The sequence below is a fragment of the Ambystoma mexicanum genome, chromosome 4q (assembly GCF_040938575.1).
Source record: "Ambystoma mexicanum isolate Mex_15411 chromosome 4q, UKY_AmexF1_1, whole genome shotgun sequence".
Lineage (NCBI taxonomy): Eukaryota > Metazoa > Chordata > Amphibia > Caudata > Ambystomatidae > Ambystoma > Ambystoma mexicanum.
Genome location: NC_090928.1, coordinates 856,199,872 through 856,223,071, shown reverse-complemented (window position 1 = coordinate 856,223,071; position 23,200 = coordinate 856,199,872). Strand labels below are relative to the sequence as shown.

The 23,200-nt window shown below is 44.9% G+C and overlaps 1 protein-coding gene across 2 annotated transcripts in view; it reads left to right on the top strand.

The window, feature by feature from the left end:
- Positions 1-23,200, top strand: part of MSH2 (mutS homolog 2) — a 1,146,446-nt gene that overhangs the window by 280,672 nt on the left and 842,574 nt on the right. The window contains exon 1 of one of the 2 annotated variants that reach the window (XM_069608418.1): positions 6,499-6,703. The exons of the other annotated variant lie outside the window; for it this stretch is intronic. The gene's annotated coding sequence lies outside the window, so the exon portion shown is untranslated. Of the gene's footprint in view, positions 1-6,498; positions 6,704-23,200 lie in introns of those variants that run through there. 2 annotated transcript variants of the gene reach the window in all.

The window sequence follows — 23,200 nt, the reverse complement described above, 5'->3', positions numbered from 1 at the left end:
TCTAGAGTGTAGAGTGGGCTACGTATGACATGAATGAGAATATGCACAATTTTGCAAAAGACTGGGGAGAAACTCTAGCTTTCCTCAAAGAAGACTTTCGGATTATTTGGTGCCCCCAACGCATCAAACTTTTAGACTTGGAGTGAACAACAACATATTGCACCCATTGAAGTGGATTAGGGAAAGACTTGAGTGCTTCTGAGAGGGGATGTAGGAAGGGGGGGATTTGTGGGGTATTGTGTAATATGTTGTAAAATTAATAAACAGTTTAAAAAATAAATAATTGATGGGCAGAGCTGTTGTTATAGCAGGAAGACAGTTAAGTGCTTATTCTACCCGACTGGTGCAGACAAATAAGCCACCTACTTCAGGGGATGCCAGAGCTCTTTGGAGATCTCCAGTCCCAGGTTTGAGTACAAGATGACCAGAGAAGGAAGCTAGCAGAGTAGCATTTGGACGAATGAAAACCAACGGCAAGTCGCAGAGAGGGTATCTGGAAAACCCTCCTACCCCGTGCCCCAGGAGACGCCCTGGAGAGAAATCCGAACAACATAGCAGGGCCCTGGGACCCAGAGGCAAGTACTTATGGTGTTGCTCCCTGAGGATTCCAGACTGAGTTGGGGGGAGAACTCTTAGAGTAGTGTTTCCCTTACATGGCTGGGACAAGGATCTTGTACACAATAGCTTGAATCTTGTAACCGTGACTAAGTTCATGGTCCACTCTCTTCACAGTTGAGTCACTATCTGCAACATCTCATCTAGCGTTTCCCCATTCAGAAGCATGCATGGAGCTGTTGGATATTTTGTTAATTGGATCTAGTCAGCTTACCATGTACGGCAAATGTGCTGCCTCCAAGTAATTATGTAAGCCTGGTACTTGCTACTCACCCCTAACCCTTCATATATCATTACTATGGTGCTCCTGGCCCATCAGGATATCTTGGATGTCCACACCATTTCGCTGATCATGCCATATGTGACAAAACTCCTAAACTGCCCACTATGCCCACTATGGTATGTTATGGATAGGCACAGTAAATTGCTAAGGGTAAAAATGTCATTCTGCATGCTACTAGCCAGGTATAAAGTCACATGCTCCATGAGTGATCAACATTCACAATTATGCGGTCTGCAGTGTTGATGGGCTGTTGTCATGGCAGCTTCAGCAGGAGAGATTCAGGAAGAGACTGGACGTTGCTTACCCTACACATGAAGTCCGGTCATGTGATGGGGAAGAAGGTTCTGTTATGCAGCCAGAACCGGCTAGCGGGACGGAAGCTAAAAGACTGCTTTTCGGCTGTGGTTCTTAGCTGTTTTGTCAATTGATGCAGCGTTACATATTTGTGTTACCTGCAAGGTTTATGACCCTTGGATTATGTTTTTTGGACTGATTTTGGACTTTGGGTGACTTTGATCGAGTGTGCTTTGTTTGGCCTCTGAACTTCATTTGTAGTGCTCATGGATTGCTTTCCTGTATTGGCATATGGATCAAAGACTGAGTTCTCCGATTTTTCTTTGTGGAAGTTGTTTCTTGTTTTTGATACAGATTATTGGACCTTTTGAACACGTGAAATTTCTCTCGACTCAGAATTCCCAGTATCCTTTGGGATCATTCCGAACTCCTACAGCTTGCCTAGATGTGTCCTCGTGCTTCCTGGGTCAGTGTTGGTCTCCTCTTTCTGGGTATCACCTTTGCCTTCTGACCTGCATTTCCTCCTTTATTCCAGCTGGGCATTCTGTTAATAAGCGAAGGAGGGTCTGGTGGCATTCCTCCTGCCTTCTTCCCCAATTTGGTGTCTGGGAGGTTCATATCTTTATTCTCTTAATACTCTATTGGGGAGAAGGTTAACCTATCTGGGGTACTCCTCTAGTGCCGTGTCACAACGCTGCACCATTTCCTACTTACCAGTAGTGAATTCTCACCAGCCAATAGCTAGTGGTGAGGGCAATGTTTGATCTTCCCCATCATCAGACGCCTGATGTTTGCCATGTTGACTATCCTGACTGAATCGGCTCAATTAGTATTAATTACATGATTTATAATCTATTTGTTTTAAGTCCCGCAAGGATCTTGGCATCCATATTAATTACCCTGTTGGGGGGGGGGGGGGTGTCCCGATTCGGTGTCAGGAAAAGCATGTTTGTCATCTGTATACTGTCTAAGGGTGCCACCCTTTCCGATGCATTTATGATATTATTGTGTATAGTTTAGGGTCTAGCTTCTCAACATTAGCTTGATACAATTCTTTGCCCAACCCATCGGTGCCTAGTGGTGTTTTTCATTGCTTATATTGACAAGACTATCTCCAGGCCTATCCATTCCTCAAGAGGTCCCCTCTGTCTTCAAATTGCACCACCACCATACGATTCAAAGACAAATACAGTTCGTCCTCGTCTACAGGCAACAGTTGCATATATCTATATTTCTAGTATGTTGCTCTCCATATTTGCTCCAACAGACAAGGCCATTGCTCTTCCCGAGCCCTCATTGCCATTGCATTATCCGCCATATCTTAATATTTCTCGAGGGGGGTGGGGTCTCATTGAATCTATCCTTAAGTCCTGAATATCTAGTATCCTGCTATATAGAAAGGCGTTGTTCCACACACTGTTGAAGATGCTGTTTCACCTGCTCTAGCTCCCAGGCAATCTTTTTACCTTCTGTAGCTAAGCAATAACCCTCTAATGCATGCTTTAAACGTATGCCATGTTTTGTCTAGAACAACTCCTTACTGTTTTTCTTTCTATACAAAGATCCATTTTCTGTGAGGCACTATCTTTACAGGTTTTGTACGTTTTCCTCTGGATGCGGGAACATATTTTTCATCTGACTCCCCCTACAGACCTGAAAACATAGGTCAGAAACAAGAAGGGAACTACTCTTAAAATATTTTCACAGGCAGCCCAAACGGAAGGCTAAATTCCAATGATTCGCCAGTAGGGAGGGGCTCTTGAAGCCTTTTACATTGTCCTATGGGCATGCTTTACCAGTGTCGCCAGAGTTGCTGTACATGTGGTCACTTGTTCAAAGGAGTCACTCTGCGCTAATACTGTGAAAAATTACTTTTAACGGCCAGGCAGGAAATTGACTAACCAGGCTTGCCTGTAACTGCAGAGGGTAAGGCTTTTGGTTATTTAGTTGCTGGTATGATGCCGTTTATTAGTAGGTAATTAACTGAGATAGGTTTCGATGGCTATATCATGTCCCATAGGAGACTGTCTGCAAGCAGGTGTTACTTAGTGACTAGGTGATTGACAGTACACTGCACTAATCACTGGGGACGTTTCACTGAATAAGAAGCTGGGTTAGAAGAATGCCAAAGGGGTGGACCTAGTTCACGTGAGTGGTAATCTAAACAGAGTCACTGATGGAGAAAAAATGACTGAGGTGTATCTATGGTAAAGGTAGCCCAGAGTCAAATCACAGGTGTATTCTGCTGAACCTGAAAGAGTTAACCTGCAGGCATCACCTTTTGAGAGTTTTATCCACTTCTCCAGTTTTTCAGGATAGGGAAGGGACCTCCTTGTAATGGAGTTGGTGTATAACACTGGACGGCCTAACAGGTGTTCAAATTAAGATTAGGAGAAATAGCAATTCCAGGAACCTAGGATTTATTTATAACGGATGACAGGCTAACTTTAGCCAGGGGTGGAGTAGCTGCCTTGCACTCTATATGTATAATAGTTGTAGGCAGGACCCCGATCACTCTGAGGATCATTCAGGTTCTTAATAGGTTGGGAGAGTAAGTGGGGACATAGTACCAAGATTGTAGCACCTCTCACGAGTCTTCGATGTAAATTAGAAGGATCCAGGTTTAAAAGTATATATGTTGGCAGCATCAGGGGTTATGAATAACCTAGTTTACTTTTCATGAACGTTTACAAAATTAAACACCAACCACACTTTGGACTTTTTTCTGGTTGTGTGTAGGTCCTGTTGCCATTTTATAATCAATAGGTTGCAGCACATTTCTGAATAAAAAGGCATACCACACAGAAGCAGAATATAGAGCTGGGTAAGAGACAGACTTCTATGTCCCCTTGTCTCCTGTTGTGCTGGTGGTGCAAGACCATGGGAATTAGTGTCCTGAGCCTCCCAACCCAAGCAGGGGGTTGAGCAGTATGCTGAAGAAGCAGGGTTTCACTTGTGAAGGCAACAGTTGAGCTATCTCCCCTGTTGTGCCATGTGGTTTAGGTGTGGAGTGAGAATAAAAATCAGGCTGGCTAGCTACAACGGCCGGGGCTGGTTGAGAAGATCACTGTGGGGTACCAGGGACCGGGTTGGCCCCATTCGGTTAGCAGTCTAAAGAGCAGATTTGTCACAGGATCCTGCGGTCGTAGACTGTTTCCTGCCTCACAAGTTGGTGTGTCTCACATGTTGCTATGTACAAGTAGGTGTGAGGCAGCAGTTGCTTGGGAGCATCTCTGGACCATGTTGGGCATGCAGTATGCTCGAGACACATGCCATATGGAGAGGGGTGCAATATGGGTCCAGAACGCTGCAGAAAAGGGAGCTACAGAGGCTGTGCGCCATCCAGAAAATCTTAAGAACTAAGGTGGAAAGAAAGGTAGAGCGTGGGAGCCTGAGGATTTTAAAGACTCAGTATCGCATACAGGGACTCGGTTGCTGACTCACTGCAAATCCAAAATGTTTGTTCCAACAGCCTTCCATGACCACTTCCATGAACAAGTACTTAATACAGAGGGGGCATGTGTCCTTCCTGGGGACACTGAAGGTAACTGTGGGGTTCCCACATCGCATTGTATAACTGTGGCGTAAAATGAGCTCGAGTACCAGCATGAGATTCCTTCAATGCAACCAGGTCCTTGTGGAGCCGGTGGACAGTGTGCTGACTGTGGAGACCTTCTGAATTGATTGCAGCTCGCAGAAGCCACAATTAAAAATCTACCTCCATCAACTTCTGCAGTAACTTGGGCCAAGGGAAGGCTATGCACTCAAGGGCGTGTGAATGTTGTTCAGTAGTAACCCAAACTAAAAGTCGAAAATAAAGGGTTATCCAATCAAGGTTCTATAAAAACATATATACTTTAATCAAAAACAACAGCTACAATATAAACTAACTAGAAAACAATACAAAAAACTCACACTGTAGAAATAACACAGAATATGAAAGCTAGCAGATGCAGCACTCTGTGGTATTAAATTGCCTTTTTCTCCTCCAGTCTCGTTACCTAATGTACAAAAAAGATATGTTCTTGACGTTGCAAAAAGGAGTAAAGTTACCTATCCAGTCTATGGGGCTCAAAGATGGACAGCCGAAAACAGATATCAGTCAAAAATACTTTTGCAAATGTCCTGGCAGTTCAACCGCATCCAACAAGGCTTCTCGGTGTGGCATGGTTCGATGATGTGGCAGTCAGTGATATAGTGGCGAGCGGGTGTGTCACTATTTCTAGGTGGGAATGAGGGCCAACACACTTATAAGGAGGTAAATACTGTAACTTTAATTTAAAAAGAATAAGTTCAACAGAAGTAACATGAGTCTTGTAACTCTCCGGGCCTCAGGCGCTTCTGGTTCTTGTAGACTAAGGGGTGTAGGGTCGGAACTGACCTGTTCCTGAAGGGATGCAGTCACGTTATGAACAGTTTTTTTTATAGTTCCCTCTTGGCCGTCTTTGTATTGAAATGTTAAGGCAATACTATGCCTTAATTTCCGGTGTTTTTTTCCTCATAGGCAGTTCCTTTTAAGTGGGACTACCCTTATCTTCTTTCTTTGAGGCTCATTCGTGTCCACAGGTGGCTAACGCGGGCAGACTCCCTCGTATCACTCCTACACGGGCACGATTCAGCCACTCGATAACTTCCTATAGCTTCACCAGCAATTTCATTAATCTTACTTTTAGTTCCTACATTCGCCGGCAGATGTCCTCGCAACTCGGCCGCACTTCTTCACTTCACCGGCAGATGTCCTTTCATCGCGACTGCTGCAGGAATGCCAAGAGTGAACAGCTGATTAGGGCCCAGCTGGTGACTGGATGGTCATGCCCCCTTCAGCCGCTCCGCTACTTCGGCTCTGCTCAGGTCCCAGCTGCCACAGAACTGATCAGACCTGGACGGCCGGCACATTCTCGCGAAGCCCTTTTAATGAGGCCCTTATTCTTCCATCAGCAAGACGCTACGAACCTTGACAATTTCAATACGGCCTTCTTCGTATTAGAGCAAAGAAGCCTCCTCTCTGCTTATCTCGCCTCCGCTCGCAACTAGCTCTGCATAAAGTCTCTTAACAACAGGGACTTGGTATGACAACAACATTTTTCAGTCCCAACTCATAACGTTTTGCATGAACACTTTCACATACGCCCACTCGTAACGGACGTCTTCCTCCACATCAGCTGTTTCCTGGCAACAAAAACAAAACGAACACTGCCAGTTTAGATTAAGTGACCTTCAGATGCAGTTTCTTCTCCCATTTGATAGGAATTCTGTCCATCACAAGCCAAGGAACCACCTCCCGACATTCATCCTTTTGGTCTTTCACTGCCGTGACACCTGATGTTAGCAGACAGACCCGTCTGGCTTACCATCCTGGAATTTACCCTTTCACATGGTGTCAAGCTGGGGTCTGACGGAAGGTAACTGTTTCGTAGCGTTACTCAAGCTGTGTGGGTCAGATGGTCATCCGGTTCGATTCATTCAGCAGTCGTGAATATGACAGCGGCAAGCTAGTACCAGGATAGTCAGGTGAGTTGGTTCGATGCAGAGGTTTGGTTGCTGATTGGAAGACACCAGGTTCGATCAATTTAAAAGTGCAGAGATATTGAATCTGGCAGTTCGAGCAATGCTTGGGCAGTGTAGTTCAAGCCGATGCAACAAAGCACTTTAGCTGGCATGGTGCGGCTGTGAACTGGTTTGAAACATGCAAACTGGTTCAAAGAATGATGCATACAAAAAGCTGCTCTGAAGTTTTATGCTTGTTCGAACGGTGTCGAACATGCTCTAATCACCACTCGCAGGTGGAAACAAAGGGCTCCTTGCAGTTCTGGCTTCCAGCTGCCTTGTGGCCCAATCTAGGGTCTCTGGGATAGGAAGTGTCCTTTTTCTCATGCTCGCAAACCCGTGGGAGACTGGTACACAACTGCAGGGGTCCTCCAACATGTTGAGGTCCTCGGACTGCCTGGTCGTCCCCAATTGCCCCTGGGGATGTTTAGGGGACAGAGCTCACCTCTTCCTTGGAACACCTTCCTTCACCTTACCACCAGAGGATTCTGGAAAGGTCTGCTACCTCCATAAGGGTCCTAACAATATCTTAAAGGGTTGGAGTCCAAAAGAGGTGCGATACCCCTTCTTTTAAAGGTGAAAGTCCACAGTTGATTTGACTAAAGCTAACCTGCTTTATGGGTACTATGCCTGTTTGTGAAAGAAGTAGACTTTGCCCTTCTGACATCACACCCAAAGTGCTTTGTGCTGAGAAACAAGATGGTGAATTTAAATATATAGAGCTCTCCCTGTCTACTCTGACCCCTCCCCAATACGATCAAAGGCCCCTTTGGTATGAAGATCGTAGTGTGAGGCTACGCCTTTTTGAATGGGTATGTCCTTTAGATTCCTCTGCCCAAGACTGCTTCCTGTTGAGTGTCTCTCTCTGGGTGAGGGTGTTACCTACCTTGCAAAAAGATGCAGCATGGCAATTCAGGTTCTTGTCCCGTCACTTGGCAGGACCAAGCTATCCTGCCAGAATACACAACAGCTTCTACAGCTGAGCAGACACGTGTGATATGAAATTGGATGTGGCTGCAAGGATTATGAGCAGTACCATGCACCATGCCTAAACTCAGCATGGGCTACTCATAATCATATTTTGAAACTGGTGCATATCTTAAATTCAGTCCCTGTGCCAAAGAGATTTGGCTGTCACTGCAGCTATCTGTGACCGCTGAACCTGCTATGTGCCACTGGTAGAGTAGGTGCTGCAGATCATGATCCTAATGCAGCAGGGCACAGCTATACACTATGCTTTTGGCATGTAGTTTGTGAAAGGGTAATCTGATCAGCAGATTACCATTTCAGATATGGAATTACCCGCTTCATTTTATCAATGAAACCCAGGGGTGCTACACCCTTGCCAGATGGCAATTTAGAACACCTACACAATGAGTTCGATATTGCTGGGAGCAATTTGGTCTTGGAGAGACTTGTTCGCTTGATGCCAACTACTACCAGGACCTATTTTTGCCTTCCAAGACCAACTGGTGACCTGCAAACATAAATGAATATTAACTCTATGATTTGGAATCTGTGTAAAGGACACATCTGGAAGACCTTTAAATCATACTGGATCATATGTAACTGGCACAGTTTAAGTTTGCATCTCATATGGAAGCCAGATTTGCATTGCTCAATATACTAACTCCTGGTTCCACAGAGGTCACTCCTGCCTAGTGGATGATGCAGGCTACCCAGGAGCTCCTTTTAGCTCCCATTCATAAAGTCTTAATTTCTAGCCTTGTATAAAAGATTCACAAGCGGCTTTTATTTAAGCAGCACCGACTGGGTGAGAAGGAACGTAACAATCTTATGGTAACAACAATTTGGACAACTGTGTTTTTTTATAGCAGTCCCCAAGATACTGTCATATAAGCGTTCTGAGACATCTGTGGATAATGGGGACTACTGTCTCAGTGGCATCATAAACTGTGAATGAAAATGTGGTTGTCGTCCTTGCAGGCCAGATTTGTCCAGTGAACTTTGCTTTTAAACTCCTTGCCATCACCAATCTCTGCCTCCACAATACTGCTCCACCTTACCTCATCCTCTGTAAAGAATGTATAGGGGTATCTGTACTTCTGTCCTTTACATGGCAGAGTAGAAGCACAGAGCACCCCAGCCAAGGTTCTCTATTGTGCTAGCAATGGACGAGCAACCAAGGCTTATCCTCTCAGGAATTGATACAGTCTGGTCCTTAGTCCCCAGACCCCAACAAAGGAATGTCCACATGTGCCAACACAGTTCTTTATATAAAAATAATGTTCAAGGTATATCCACAATTAATAACACACTTTGTATATATTTGCCATATAAGAATTCCCAATGTCTAGGTGGCACCACACTTGGCTATAGATTCCTTTAAAATACATCAACTGCTGACAGTTGCAATGGCATACAAATCATGCAGCAAGGTGTAACAGCCTAGATCATAAGGAAGGAAGGAAGGAAGGCAGGCAAGTTAGGTTAAACAATGGCAGAATGCTTTTTTAGCTACTAAAACACAATTCTGAGTGAGGATCCCACCCCCCCCACACCTGGGCAACCTGTAATAAAGTATTAACAAGCCCAGTCCATTAATGTTTAAATAGTCTTGTTTCCTGGTCAGAAAGTTCAACCACCCCAATGTACCTGAGATAGAAGAGTTTCTTTGATGGTTCATCGACCACCCCCCCCCCCCAAACTCTCCGAGTGTGGACTCCCTTTAAATCGGGCGCCACAGGGCATCGAGATTCCTCGAAGAAAGTGTTGAGGCAGCAGCTTTGACCTTTACAGTACTCCCCAACAATAGTTTGTGGAAGTCCTGGGAAGATGAGGCGTGCGGTCCCCCTCAATGCAAAGTGTTCAGTGCCGCAAAGAAGGCTCAGTGATGGATGTAGGCCCAGCAGCAGGCATCTAGTGTCGGGAGATGCTTCGGCAGTTCTCTGGCATGTCAGTGCTGCAGCCGCAGCACGTACCTCAGGATAATTTCGGCGATCGGGAATCGACCATGGGCTGGACTTCAGATCTTCACTTCATCCGTTCCTCTGGGTTCTTTGTCTGCTTCTGTTGGTGGGAAACCCACCGGTGGACTTTCCTCGGTAGCCGGCGACCTAGACTTTCTCTGGCGGGACAAAGCTGTCGACGCTGATGGCAAGGGATCTCTTTGTTCAAGTGTTCTTAGGCAAAGGTGGAGCCTTGCGGTTCTGGTCATCGAGCAGCATGGCGTCAAGTTATCTCTGCTTCTGGGTAATGAGCTTTGACTGGCTTCCAACGGTTACGGGAATCCTTCGAACCTCGTTCGACGGCAATGGACTTCGATGGCCTCGATGTCCGGGTGCTTTACTTCAAGATTCTCTGTGGACCCCTTCTCCAGTCGACAGCCTTTCAGGACTGGCTTCCAGGGTACCACGATCAGCTTTTGCACGATGGTGCCTCGTAAATCGGGGAGAGGTCTCCTAGCTCGCGGATCAGTCCTCGACAGACTCGACCGCTTTTAGATTTCGTCGAAGGAAATGCAGTAGCAATTCTTTTTCCAGCTGGGCTTCAAGGATTAACAGCTTCAAGTTTCAAGTTTCAACTTCAGCTTCTCAACAAATTGGGAAGTAAGAAGTCCCCAGATATACATGTCCGTCCCTCATTTACTGTGGCAGAGCCAGGCTCAGTCAGCCAATCGCACAGAAGGGCATTCATTCATGCAGGCAGCCAATCAGGGTCACAGGCATTCAGGCTATTCGCTGCCAGCTAGACACCCATAACAAGGTTGGGGCAAGCACCCAGCCTTTCAGCACACCACAATGCTTTCATGTCCGTTTCAGGCAGGGTCATTCATTGTAAATGGCGTTGATGATTTATCGCTGCCAACTCTTATTTTAAGCACAATGACGTTTTCCACTTAAAAACATTGGGCACGGCCATGGGAGCTACCATGGCACTGGCCTATGCAAACACCTTGATGTACAGATTTAAAGTCCATATCCTCAATCACCCTAGATGGTCAAAAAACATTGAAAAATTGATTCGCTATACAGACGACATACTCGGATTATGGCCAGGAGAATTAGAACAGCTGAGAGAATTTTTCGTCTATATCAACAACATTCATCCCAGAATCCAATTTACAGCAGCAGAAATAGATAATCCAGGAATACATTACCTTGATGTATTGATTGATGTTCAAGATCTCCAGATATCGATGACATTGTTCACCAAACCAAGTGACAGGAATAATCTATTGCACAGGTTGAGCTTTCATCCTCCACAAACAACCAAGAACTTATCTTACGGTCAGATGCTTAGAATCAAAAGAATAGTAAGTGATCAATGGGAATATGATGCTCAGGTGGCCACACTGTGTGCCAAACTAAGAGATAGAGATTACCCCGAAAGGGATCTGGAATCGGCAATCTCTAAAACTTGCACTAAATGACGTGAAGGTTTGCTGAACAAAGGTACTCCAAGAACTGCACCTCCAATTGTTTACACATCGAAATGTTCTACGCAGAGCCATCAAATCAGAAAATGTATTACTGAACACTGGAACATTCTCACCAGTGACGAAAGAACAAAGGCTTTATTCAGCAACCCTCCAACCTTCGCCTACCAGAGAAGTAACAACTTTAGAAACCTACTTGTTAACACCAAAACGAACAGCAAGCGGCCTGTAAGCAAGAATGTAGGCACTTTTCCTTGTTTGAACTGCGGAAATTGCAACAATCTAATTAAAGGACCAGCAATATTTCACCCCAGCACAGGCGAGAGAATACCTTTGAAGACTTATGCATCTTGTCTCACAGAAAATGTAGTATATGGTATACAATGCCCATGTGGTATTTACTATGTCGGAGAGACAGGAAGCAAAATCTGCACTAGGATTAACTAACATAAATCGTGCATAAGAAATGAGAATGCTTCCTCTGCAGTAGCAAGACAATTTCACGAGAAAGGACATTGTGTTTCCTGTGTGAAGTTTCTGGTACTGGAAATTATTAACACAAAGGGAACAAAGAAGAGCCTTTAAAAGGCTCAGGGCACAGAGAGAAGCTTTTTGGATAGACCGGTTGAACCTCCTTAAGCCCTAAGGGGTTAAGGAAGAGTGGGACTTAAATTGCATCCTCTGAAGCAGTTCAGAGCTTTATCTTGCTTTTATACTGTGGCCCAGATTATAGTATAACTTGAGTAACTATACAAAGGACATCCATGGCTTGTACCACCTGATTTAGCATTTTCGACCATGAAGTGATTTTGATAGTGAATGTTCTCTATTTCCATTTGCTTTATATAACTGGCAGCCTTGCGTGACATTTATGACTATTTTTTATTGTTTTTCATTTCACGTTTTCTCTTACGTTGGGAGAATGTATGGTCTCAATCAAGTATTAACTCAAGTTGCTTTAGTGATCCAATCTGTCAGACTATAAGATGTAGATCACCACGAAATTTAATAATGTACATATTGTCATTGAACACTCGAGAGCAAGGTGAATCATTTTAGTGGATAGTCTTGCTATGTTTACATACCTACTGGCCTCTCCTCAGTGGAGTCACTAGAGGGTAAATCTATGTGTACCTACCCAATAAGACCATTGTGTTAGTTATTTATGGCCATTGTGTTAGTTATTTATTACCGTTGGGACTACATGTACAACATCCACCCACAGCTTTAGTATTTCTGTCCTTCGGGCCACGCAACATCGAATGCTCCCTTCTAACATGGCCGCATTGCTCACTCTAGTTCCTCGCACTAGACACTTTCATTGTCTAGTACCATTACCATAGTAACGGGATATACACTGGCCGACATGAGCGTTCACCGGCATTTTGCTTGGAACGCTGTGTGCCAGCAGCCCCTGTCTGCAACTTTCTTCAATACACACAGCAACTCGGAGGTAAGGATCTGATGCGCACAATAATATTATAATTTAATAAGGTATATGCCACACACAGCGGCCTAAACATGTACACAGAGCAACATATCTTGAATGTTTGTTGTTTTACAAACCAAATGCATCTCATTGAAACTAAAAGGTAATCCGCATGACGAATAGACACAAGGGATCACACTGGTGACTTTGAAGTGGGATAAATACACAAGACTCACAGGATATATTCAGCAAGTATTGGTTTAAACGTTTAGCACACATCCAACACGTTTGTGGGATCTAGTATAATCACCAGATCTTGATGTCAGTTAAAACTACCACTTACCATCACACCCATTTAGGTTAATAGCATGGAGGAAGAGCTTGTTAGTTATGGGTATATTAACACATCAAAACCTATAATTATACACAATGAAGGGCATGCAAGTGTTCATATTGCTGATTGCTGACAGTAATCGATTGAGATGTTTTTCTCTTTTTCTTTTTTCGCTTTTTCTCCTTGTGGTCTTAAATATTCTCATATGTCTGTCTAATGTTTGTTACTGTTATGTCGGAATACCATTGTTGTAACTTCCACTGGATTGTTGCGTTAATGTGATGACTTAACCACATATATACAATTGGACTGTGGGTTTAATTGTGACAGGATGTGCCAATCAAATGAAATAGCAACAAAATTGATGAAGGACTTGATATAGTCCGGAATGCATTGATATTTTTTTGCCTCTGTAAATAAATCACAAACTTTTCTTCACGTCAATATCTTGAATTGATTGACCAAGCACTCACCAACAAATATAACTGTTTAGTGAAAGAATAACTTTTTGAAGTTCAAAGAAACCATGTAAGTGGTCATTGGGATGTGCAGCCCACACCGAAGGCTTTTGAGCCTAGGTCCATCTTTCTTTATCAGGGTCATTCATTGTGTCGCACACACAGAAATCAGACACCCATAACATAGAAAGCATATTGGTCACACACTCTATTCACAGAGGTCCCACCCCAAAGGTGTACCCACAACATAGTCACTGGGAAGGCTCCAGCCACTCTGGCCTGCCCCACAATTCCATTTATGTTTCATCCACTGAACAGCCAGTCAGAAAGGGACAGAGTCAGGCTTGCCAGGACTTTGGGAAAACAAGGTAACAGACAATAGAAGCCACAGGGGCCATTTTGCCTTCTATCAGGAATCCGCTGATTCCTATGGCATGGTCTTGGTATCCCACAATGGAGGATACTCGGAGCACCTGTTTAATTCAGCATGGGGCTGCCACCAGCCAATACCTTGCTCTGTGGGCAACACACAGGTGCCTGAAAACATACACTAGGTTTACAGGGTTGTAACCCCACACATGGGTGCCATAAGGGCATCCCAATGGTCTCTGTTCACCACAACCAAAAAGAGGAAGAGCTGCACTGCCAGGAGTCCCAACTGGACTCTGGTGCAGAAAATAACACAAACACATAAGCCAGTACAGGACAAGGACATGGAGGCCCTGTTCCTCCAATGCATTTCCAGCATCACACCCGCCACATCACAAAAAAACACAATACACGTAGCTTACGCTCTCGTCCCCCACCTCACTACTCACGCCCAGATTCACCAGAAAGAGAGCTGGAGGCTCCAGCTCCTCAGTCATCGCCCCACACTGTGGAATTCCTAAACTCCCTGCAACCAAGAAGAACCCTTATGCCCTCTCTTTCGGGAAAAAAGTAAAATCTGACCTGTTTAATAAATACGCTTGACTACCTAACATATAATGTACTGCCATATGACCTACAACTGTCTCCTCTGTAATGATTTCAACATTTGTTCCGCCTGTAACCCTCTTGTTACCACCTACTATTGACTGTAACCTCATCTTAACCCGTTTTGCCACTCTTTTGTAGCACCTATTTACTGCAACAAGTTGTAACACCGATTTCTCACTGTACCATGCTTCTAGCGACGTGATACCTCTGGGTTTGGGCGCTAACAACAAATTAACAACAAATTCAATAAATAGATAAAAATGAAACAGAGCTCACTTGGTTACATTTTGCGAAAAGGCTAAATGTGTGTTTATTCAATTGTCAACGTCTAGGAATTTTGAGGAGTGTCTTAAGTCTCAACATACTGGTTTCATGTCAGAACTGGCATTGGAATGTAGCATGTCTCGTTATAGCCATGAATCTGGTTTGTGTACAGTATGTTTAACGATGTCGTTTCTAAAAATGAAACGTCTGTCCAAAGTTAGTGTTGAACGAAACGTGATCTCGCGAGGAAGAGACCCCACACCTTTCCTGTGCTTTCTGTTTAATTAGCGAGAAAATGAATCATTTTTCTTGTGCAAATATAATGTGATAGCCCGTTGTTTTCTTTCCTGGTCACTGACACTCGTTAAAGGCCTGAATGATTCACCACCGTATGAAGGAGTGCAGTAAACGTCCGGTCGTTACATCCACCAGCCTGTGTGTGAGAATCGTGAATTAGCGCCACAGCAGGGCGCGGCTTTGCCTGCCAGTTACAGCTCTAGAGTCTGGAGTTTTTGTAACTGCCAGAGGCGAAAGGGATTCCTTCCACTACACGCAGGCCTTTTGTGTATTGAAGGATCCCTTGTGCACCATGTTTACTAAGTCTTGTGTGCTGTCGATTCGTTTTTGTGGGTTTGAAAGCGAACACAATGAAGGCTTTTCTCTAATTGTAATTTAATAAACGGGGAATGTTTAATAATAAACAATAGCCCTTATTTGATATACCCATTGCCTCGGCAGCTTTGATATTCGTCTCAGTGGTGTTCCTATTAATCGCTTCGGCACGGTAGAAAGCAGTGGACCCTGTCAGGATTTGCATTCATGACCGTATGTTTACCCACACATCTCTGAAACTGATGCATTAACTCCAATGACTAACGTATTTCCTTATTTTGCAGACTTATGTAGTTGATGGAATACGCTGCATATTATATGGATGTTTTTCTTGAGACTGGGACACTTTTAGACTTAAAATGTCCTTAAAAATATAATCGAGTATTCTCCGTAATGGACTGTCTCGCACAGACGTGGACACTCCACAGACTTTTCTGACTGACTTCCCAAACCCCAAAGCTGCAGGGTTAAAAAGCGCCCTCTTTGCTAGGTGACTTCCTAGTGATTCAAAGCTTATGTGGTAACTAATGTTTGAACTGCGCCAAATCGCCAATTTTAGTTTCTGAGCGCCTAGGCTTGTCCGTGGAGTGGTTGGTGTATGTGCCCTGCCAAGGCTAGCCAGAAGTTGATGGGAAAGCAGGAAATATGCTACATGGTTGGGGAAGGAGAGATGGATGCTTGGTGAAATAATGTTTTGTGATGGCATGGATGCATGTCAGTCCTGTTAGTGACCGATCTGGCTTCTCCCTTTTCCAGAACCATTGTCCATCTAAGTGTTGTGGTAATTGGGTTGTTTCCAAGGCAGATTTGGAGAATTGTAAGTATGCAATGTTATCTTGGGTACATGAATGGCTCGAGTGTGGGCTCTGGCTGTCTAGAACGTTTGGCTCATTTTCCCGGGTATTGCTACTCCTTCTACTCCAGGTTCAACTCCAGAATGCTGCTACTTTAACTGCCAAGTCGTAGCCCAAAATACGAGTTACATAGAGATGAATGTTGTAGGTAACACGGTAAGGTAATGGCGTGGTCTTGAAATGCTGTCCTGTTTAGTGCAATTACTTCCATTGCGGTAGCCTCTAGTGGGGCTGCATGCAGATGGAAACCACCCGTTCTCTGCCTGTCACATTATAGGTGAGCTGGTTTGGGGCACAAGGGGTTGTTACCATATCAAACTCATTTATTTTCCTGGGCAAGTGTTGCATCGTTCATGCATGGATGGTTTTGTGGCTTTACTGGGTTGGGATGAATAGCCATGTGGAAGGTGTTGTGTGTGGGGGGGGGGGCTGAGGGGTGGAAGGTAGAGGGAGAGCTGATCAAACAGCCGTGCCTCCGCTGTATATATTAGCCAATTGTAGTGTTGGAGGACACGAAGGTTAGAGAAAGTGGGTTGTGAATGGCAGTTTTGACAATTATGCACTTTGAGTCACCCTTCGGTATTTACACTTACCTTCCTATGGTGCAGTGTCGTGGCCCCCTTTACTCCCACTGAATGCATCCTTCGTCCTATTAGGAAAGGTCCGGAGCATGATGCAGAACAGGAACGATTGATACAAATATGCTGGGGTGCATGTGTGACCATACTCCTCTGCGACACCACCATCCCATATGTTCCTGGTCCTAACAGTCGGTCCTTTTCTCACCACTGACTGTTCAGTGGCACATCTTAGTGCCTACATTTCTGATGTTTGTTAATCTGCTTAGAATCACATGCTGTGCGTAGTCCGACATCCAGTGGTCACTGCGGATTATTGCATTTTGTTTTTCGTAGTCGAAATGGGGGACGTCGACAAGGCGTGTCTGTAACACTATCCCTATAGTGACGTGCAGTGTACCCACAATCCCTCACGCGTCGAGGTCCCTCAGATTGTTTTTGTTCGCCCAGATACTGGTCGCCTTTACGTGGAGCTCCTCGAGAGAAATTGCAAAAACATTTACTTGACCCTTTGGTCGTTATTTAAGATTATACATTACATTAGATCCCTCCTTCGACGTCGTAGCTGCGAAGCTGTTTCACCGCCGAATAAGAACTTCGACGGCAGTGACTTAGACGGAGGAGATCCTTCGGCGCTGCCGAACACGTGGCCTCGCCTCGCCGGCCTAAGACCGTAGGGAGAGTGGGGTCGTGGGACATTTCTTGTTCTTTCTGAGCATGCCTTTCTCTTTCCCCTTCCTTTCCTTCGGGGTCGTTATCACCTACATATATTTCTTTTTTCCCCTCAAATTTATGGGCCGGGCTTTGTGGTTCAGATGCTGCACGTTATGTCTTGGCCCAGATAATGTTTTGTCTAACTAGGCGTTGTGTGACAGTCACACAGAATGCTTTGTCAAAGATTGCATCGGTGGGTGGAACTCTACTTGCTGGCTCCAGAAGCCTTGAAGTTGTTAGAAATTCAGAGCAAAGAACAGACCATGAAGTATTCGAAAATCGAACTTTACTTACAATATTTGGGTCACTTTTAGACAACTGGGTCTCCAGCTTTATCCGGGAGCACCCCACAGTATGATCCATATAAAAATCAACATCAAACAACATTTTAACTGCCGATCTGAATGTCACTATTTTAAGTCCACAAAGGCATCCACTTTCAATCTCAATCGCCATATGAATCTGATGAATTCTAATACACTAGACTTACTGACAATTCTTTATGCGTTTCTCCATGAACGGAACTACATTTCAATGGGACATGTCAAAGAAGTCAAATATGCTTAAAACATTTGATTTTCTTCAGCATCAAAACAAGTATGGCACTTGAGAAAATGTAATCCATAAACAAAAGATAAGTATGCACCACCTCCAGTGTACATGCATGGAAGGTAGTGAATGTACAAGATATGTAGAGGCTGCTTGACGTATAGGCAATGACTGGCGAACATACACATACAAAATGCAGCAGCCAGACTCCTCCTCAAGCTACCCAGAAGAGAACACATCACACCTGCACTAAAAATACTACACTGGCTACCATTAAAACAGCAAATAAAGTTCAAGTACATGTGCATCACGCACAGAGCAATATACAAACAGGGCGCAGAATTTCTTAGCGATAAACTACGGCTACATCAACCGACAAGAACACTGAGATCAAGCACCGACATCCGCCTGGAACCAAAACCCTATAATAGAAGAAAACTCAGAGGAACCTATTTCTCTCACCAGGCACCGAAAACCTGGAATGACATACCCAAGAATATACGGAACACAACAAACCACCTAGCATTCAGGAAACTCCTCAAATCATGGCTCTTCACAGCGTAACCACAACAGCGACACATTAGAATACCCACGCCATTAAAACTATGAAAATAACACCAATCTCGGCCACTCTCAAAATGGACAAACGCCGAACCCAAAGAACTGACCACACGACAGACCATAAGATATCATGGGAAATAGCCACAAAGGAGGTCTCCAGAGACTGACCACATACTCGGACACAGACAAAAGCCCTTAAATGACCAATCCACTCACCTCCTGGACGTACCATATCCAAACTGGCAGATGCATCTAGATAGAAATTTTGTTAGAAGAGTCCACTACACCAGCCCCAGCACCCAAGGAGGAGAATAGATACCAAACCCACATTAATCAATCCATCAGCATTATAACACCTACAGAGCGCACTAGAATAGAATGGCGAGGAGCAATCGGAACACTCAGAGCGCATTAGAACCGCACAGGGAGCACCTCACACAAACCAAACCCTGCCAGGTGTAACCCCTTTACCCACCCTGATGAGACTGGGAGGATTGGCGAGCACCACTCTCGGACAGATTTCTGAACCTCTGTTAAACTTCATACAATCGACTAACAAAAAACTCAGCATTTCTGCAGAATTATCTCACATTAAAATCTCACACAACCATCTCTCGCACAACAACCCGCACACACTTCACAACAATGCAACAACACATAAGCAACACCAACCGTACACGAGGACTGATATCGATCCGATACTCGCACTGAAGCTCAGCACCCGGTGTATACTGAGTTGAAGCTGCCAACAGAACACCACTCCTCTCACTATCCTACTCCCGCTCTATCCTACTAACCCATCCCACTTTCCCATTTGCAGATCCGCCAGTGCGCGGTACAAGTACCTTTAACATTTTCAATACTGATTACTAAGCAGTTGAGCTCCCTTGAAGTAGGAGCAAAATAGCATTGAATTAGGAGCAAAAAGGCATATGTTAATAAAACGAATATTGCAGTTACTTTAAAACAGTGCAAATAATTTGAGTTCACCAGAGGAGTTGATTCAATGCAATAGGTAGGCCAAAGTCAATGGGCTAGTGTCTTGTATAAGTAAAAACGGTCCTGGTATTTAAAACGGAAAAGTCTTTGCCACGGTTCTTAGTAGTTCACAGAAGAAAGGTTTGTATGCCGGGTCACAAGCTGACTAGGCCTGCAAGTTGCGGTGAGAGGTAAGTTCTCTCGGTCAGGTTTTCACAGTACCCTATATTTAAGAAAAAAGATGCAGCTGAAGACATCTGTTCCTGGCAGTTCCTGCAGATCTCGCTGTTCTTGAGCCTCAGTCATGGGGACAAGCGGGAGGACGTCGGAGGACTACTGCACAGTGACGGATCACAAAGCTGGCAAACGGGCAAATCATTGATTCCAGTTGCTGTTCAAGTACACAAGCTGGTGTCCTTCTCCCTGGTTAATCCTAACCAGCTCCGAGAATGTTATCCAGGTGGCTTATGAGTTGATTGGTCCTACCAACTCAAAGGAAGAAGTCGACCTTAAAGGGGCTTCTCTGTTGAAATGAACTTGGCGATTCAGACCTGCAGCAGGGCTCCACCGGGCAAACCAGTTGCAGCAGCTGTCCTCTTCCAGCTCGTCTTTGTTTTTTCGTTCCAGTGGTCGACTCTGCCTTCCAAGCCAAGAGACTCACCTTTTTGAACAATTTTCTCCCATTCGTTCCAGCCTAGCTGCCACTCACCCAGCAGGGTGGCTATCCTTGCCGGACAGTCAGCCAGCCAATCAGGCCAGAGTGCATTTGGGTCTCGTAGGAGACTAAGCACAGGGAGTTTCGGGCACCTCCCTCACTTCCTGCCTACCCTAGACACTCATAAGCCAGAGGCGGTCTTCAGTCCTGAATCCCGCCAAAGGCATAGAAACAAAGGGACCAAACCTAGTTTGGCCCACAGAGAGAAACTTTAGAAGGACCTTTCCAAATAGAAATGGCCAAAAAAGAGGACAGGGACCTGTTTGACCAAAGGGGGCTTAGGTGCCATCTTGAAAAACATGGCTCCCGTGATTTTTAGCTATTGGTGTTCGCGGTCAGGAAAAATCATGGTAGTTCATAGTAAAACAACTGCCACCAGCCATTTCCGATCGGAAAGGGTAGCATTTGACTGCTAAATGAGTTTCTAGACTTGGGGGGGCAAGGAGGGAATACTAGGTAACCCCTCAAGCACTCTATGGTAAGATAGTGTGTGATGGGTCTAGGAATTTAAAAGGACTAGTAAAGTCCATTTAACTTTACATTCTCTGGGAAACAGTAGTTTATGCCAGAGAATGTATTTAAACCATGGGACAGCCTAAAAAGCTTCCCTGTGTCACTGCACTGAGGGTGCTGTGTAACACATCTGAAAAGATGATTCCTATGGAGTTATCTTAAAACTCCAGAATCAAAAACACAAGAGTAAAACACACATCATCAAAATACATGAGAGAGTGGGGAAAAAAAGGCTTGCACTCTCTCCAGGGAAAATAATCAAGTCTTCAAAATCCAACAAAGTTGCTGGGGGTCTCTAAGGTGAAGGGAATTAGCACATTTATGAGAATTCTTCCCAACAGTCCCCCAACTTACCGGTTGGTGGACGGCTGGCAGAGCATTGGCTCCAAAGGCGGGAGGTTACCTCCGAAGCCAGGGCCCTGGAGCTCGTGTGGTGGGGTGATTGTCTGTGTCAGGCTTTTCAGACAAAGAGCCAGGGCTCACCTGAGGAGACTTGGAAGATGGCTTCTTTTGGGCTGGTGACTTGGCTTTATTCTTTGCAGTGCGGATCTCATGTAGAAAGGGGCGAGCCTCCTCTGACGCCACACTGCTAGTGCCAAAAGGTCCCGCAGGCTGACAGCGGGCAGACTGCCCAGAAACAGGAATAACCCCAAGGAGGGGGAAAAAACCTGGAGCAGCTGTATGGATGGTTGCAGGCAGCGAGGATTTGCAGGATCCAAATGTCATGATCCCAGCCAATGAGCACAGTTTACATTCAGGCATCCTGGAACATTACCTCAGTGGGTCAAACGTGGGTGTTAGCCTGGCATACATGGCATTTACACCTCTCCCAGCATCTGTCTCCATAAACTTTCATAGTGTTAACATTGGCCTTATACTCCAAACATGGCTGCCACAAGATCCATTTAAATTTTACAGCGCGTTCCATTGATATTGCAGAGGGAGCTACTTAAGCCCCGCCTCCACTGAAGGGCTCACTCCGCGTCTTCTCCACTGATAGCTGGTAACGCTTCTGACGCTTTCTCACAGAACCTGTCAAAGGCGAGAAATATAAGACATTAACTTTACAGAAAAAGACAACAGAATCTCGTAGTTTATAGAAAATACTTACTGAACCGTAGTTTTCCTCGAAGCAGTATCTTCAGTCAACAGTGGTTGTTTATTACCGCAGCAGCTCCTGTCAGAAGTTTCTCTCACAGCCGCAGCATCATCCGACAGCAGTTTTCGTCCGAAGCCGCATCATCCTCAGTCAGAAGTTTCTTCTGCACCTTCCGGAAAGATTTTCCTCGGCTTTCAGAAAATCTACGGACAAAACAGAGGTATTTCATTAACTAATTAACTGAATAGAAAAAATAGAAAAAAAGTAAAATAAGTACCTTAAGTACTGCAAGTTTCTCACAGCACAGTTGTTTCTGCGCTCTTTTTGAAGACTACAGTAATTCGGTATTGTTGAGCTTACGTTGTTTAACGTTTCCTCATCCTAAGTAACTTCGTAGTCATCCGCAGCCATAAACTTTTCCAGATTCTCAGATCCTGCAAATGAAAAGTGAATTATTAGGAAGATTCCATTGTATTCCATATCAAACGCGCCCCTGTAGAAACTAGGATGGAGAGCTCCACACACAATAAAAAACAGGTGAGAGCGGAGAATTACAAAAGTATACATTTTAAGGCAGCACCTTCTCAGTAATTAGATGCTATAGCCATTCTGTTATCGTTTTTACAGAAAAGGAATCCAAAAAGGAATGCGCCTCATTCGGATAGAGTTGTGGGGGCCGACTGGTGCCACACTGGGACAGAACTGCAAATGCTAGCATGCCAAAGGTCAGGTAACCCACTAACCAATATAAGCTCAAACTCTGCATACTTATCTCACTCAAACTCACACAACCATCTCTCGCACAACAAGCCTCACGCACTTCACAACACTGCAACAACACATAAGCCGGACCAACAGCACATGCAGCTTATCACAGACCCGATACCCGCACCAAAGCTTAGCATCTGCTGTATACCGAGTTGAAGCTGCCAACACAACACCACTCCTCTCACTATCCTACTCCCTCTTCACCTTACTAACCCACCCCCACCTTATTTACAGATCCGCCAGAGCGCCTGGGGACCAATTCCGTTGGTGACGGTGCGTGGTACAAATACCTTTAACATTTAACAAAAGTGTCCAAGTACAGGTTCACAGGCTGAGAAGGCATAACGCTCCCGAGGAATCCAGGTAAGCGTTACACCAAACAAGGTGAGTGGCTGATAAGCGTGGAATCGCAGAGTCCAAACAAGAAGGGCAGGCAAGGAAGTACGGCAAGAACTGAGGTCAGGCAGGCAGCCAGTAAGACCACAGGAGCAAGGACGGCAGGTGTGGGATGTTTTTACCCATGCATACAAGCCCTACCATAAAACTGTGCAGTACTGGCATGGAAAACATCATGATGGCCAGAACTCCCCAGAGGGTGCACAGGGAAAACATGAAGAATAGGCTGCCACCCATTTTTGCCTATGTTGTGAGCACAGGA